General features: G+C 42.3%; 1 pseudogene across 1 annotated transcript; it reads right to left on the bottom strand.

Moving 5' to 3' along the window:
* Window positions 1-1,372: 1,372 nt before the first annotated feature.
* LOC114636798 lies at window positions 1,373-2,833 on the bottom strand (annotated as a pseudogene). Its single transcript, XR_003713693.1, has one exon. The product of XR_003713693.1 is annotated as a sentrin-specific protease 2 pseudogene (transcript).
* Between the last annotated feature and the right edge of the window lie 15 nt (window positions 2,834-2,848).

The following is a 2,848-nucleotide window of genomic DNA, read 5'->3' as shown; positions in this document are numbered from 1 at the left end:
GGGGTTTGTACTCAGTGAGACCTGAGATAAAAATGGACATTTGCCATTATAGATACTTGAAATCAACTTCCAAAACTAAGGCAGGTCTGGGAAAGAATGAGTCTTTAAATGACCATGGTGCTTTTCTTAATAGTCCTGGAGTCCAGTCAGTAGTTTGGCTGCAGATCTACATCCTGTACAAGTCCAGTAGAATATGGTGGTTCAGAACAGCACTGGTCTGTGCAACTCATTTTCATTTCATATACTATTTTCAAGAATAATAAAAAAAAGAACACCACCACTACCCCCAGCATTAATTAAACAGCATCCAACTCCAGCATTAGAGATGCCAGTGGACAGCTTCTGCCTCTTCCTGCTGATGCCCCTCCTCATCTTCAGCAGAGAATGGCACTGGAATGGACATTTCTTTGGGAAACAGACAGTACAAACAAGGACAAGAGGATTGGAAAATGATAATGGTCAAGGTTTGCAAGTGAGTCAAGGAAAATAATCAGTGTAACGGGGTCAGAAAGACAAAAACAAAACAAAACAAAAACACACAATAAAAACAAACAAAACAACAAAAAACAAAAACAGAACCAAAAGCAAAACCAAAAAAATAAGAAAAAATAAAACTGAAAACACAAACAAATAAAACAACAAACAACAAAAAGCCAAGAACACAAAGAAAAAAACAAAAAACAAAAAACAAAAGAAAATCAAAAACCACAAACAACAAAAAAGAACCAAAACCAAAACCAGAAACACAAACTTAGAATAAAAACAAAACTACAACACACCACAAAAAACAAAACCCCAAACCCAAACAAAAATCAACAAACAAAATACAAAAAACACAAACAAAAACAACAAAAACACAAAGAACAAAACAACAAAGAACAAAACCGAAATCCCAACTAAAGAGCAACAAATGAATAAAAACAAAATAAACAAAAAACAACAACAAAAAACAAAACACAAACTAGAAAACAAAAATGAAAAAACAAAACCAAAACACAAACAAAAAAAACCAAAAAACCAAACAGAAATAAAAAGCAGAACCCAACAAAACAAGACAAAATAAAAGAAAAAACAGCCATTGATTATCTAAATCCAGCATTAAAACAGTATTTCTTGACCACGTGGTCTCCTGTGGGTTGGACAGCAGCAGTGTCTGGGCCTGCAGTGCTTGCATGCATCCTAGAGATGGCATTAGGGCAGCAGTCTGACATCCCGAGTTAGGACTATATGAAAGAGAGTGGGCTTCATCCGGTCAGACAGCTCAATATCTGTTTTAAATCTCTTCAACCCATCCTATTTAAGGTCTATTAGAAACATGGGTAGAAAAATACAGGGACCACTGGTGACCACAGCAATCGGGTTGATGATGTTGTTACAGTAAGTGACTGTGCAGGATTTCCCATACCATCCTCTTCCTGAAGATGGGCATGTGCTGCTGAGAGAAGGTGACAGGTTGGTCTCTAGCGATGTAGTCTGCATATTTACAGGTGAACATCCCACAGTCACTCCCATTCCGTTGCTGAGGAATCTCCTCTGCTGACATGCTGTGTTGTTTCCACTCCAAAGGGTCCAGCTCGATGTTCCTTCGTGTCTTGCTCTCATTTTGTAAATATTGGAAGATGGTCTCACAGATAGTCTGCCCTGTCTGTCCCATGGAATCGAGGTATATGATACTTTGTTTTCTCAAATCGATTACCACCAGGCTCCAATGTACCCTCTGGTGAATAGGCACCAAGATAAGTTCTTTGTCAAAGAGATCGATTCCTCGGGTCCACCTTTTCACAGCAGTGTAACCGCTCTGCTTTAGCTTGGGGTAAAAGAAAGTGCTGAACACATGAAGGGCTGGGTAGCCTTGGTTTTCATTTCTCTCAACCAGAAGGTTCATGTAGAAATTGATGACCTCATCATTGAGCCATTGACTGTTCTTCAGGGTCTGGATATCTCTTCGGGTGATTTGCAATTTGAATCTACTACTTAGGATTTCCTCTTGGGGTCCTGGACCCAGTGCGCTCTTAATATCCTTCTCCATGTCTTCTGTAACATGAAAATTTTGATCGACTTCTCTGCCCCCCTTTAGGTTTTTGACAGGCTTTTTCTCTGCCTCAAGTACTGCCATCCTGTTGGGGAGGAAGCTATCGCCTCTGCCACTATCCAGGATGATTGGAGCTGGTGTTCCGGGTAAGGCAGGCTCCAAGTTGTTCCCCCTTCTTGCGTCATGCTTTACACCACCTTCCTTTTCTGTAATGGACTTGTCCTCTGAATATCTGCCCTCTCTCTCGTCTGGTGTAGGTGGTTCTTGATCTTTCTGTGTTGTTTGTGAGCGATGACTGTGCCCTGACACGCTGCCCTTCATCTTGGATGTTACTGGTTGAGGCCTGTGTGGGTCAGGCTGTGGGTCTTCAACACATTTAAGGTGTTTACGTAACCTCTCGTGCTTTTCCTTTGGGGGGCTTTGTTGGTTTTCCTCCAGGGCAGAGTAGGGACGCTTACACCCCTTGCGACAATCAGCAGGCTTCCTCTCAGCCTGATCTGAAGGGCCTTTGATGTACTCTAGGGGTTGTCTTGGACCGTCTTCCTGGGACTTCTGTACCTGACCCTTACCCGACTGGTCTCTCTCAAGCTCTAGGTCTTGATGCTCCGGAGGGGTCTTCTTCCAGGCCTTGCCAGATTCTTTAAATATCATCTCTGTCCCATCCTGGCGTTTGGTCTTTGTACGTTGTCCCAAAGCGTCAGACTCTGTCTCTGTTCCACTTCCATCCTGGTGTTTCCTCTTTCTAGCTTTTCCTGAAGCTTCGGGCTTCATCTCCACCCCAGGCTGTTTGGGTTGCCACATGGAGATTGCTTTTTT

This window comes from Grammomys surdaster, unplaced genomic scaffold (genome assembly GCF_004785775.1).
Source record: "Grammomys surdaster isolate TR1022 unplaced genomic scaffold, NIH_TR_1.0 124924, whole genome shotgun sequence".
Taxonomy (NCBI): Eukaryota; Metazoa; Chordata; class Mammalia; order Rodentia; family Muridae; genus Grammomys; species Grammomys surdaster.
The sequence above is the reverse complement of the archived record's forward strand: the minus strand, read 5'-3'. Positions and strand labels throughout refer to the sequence as shown.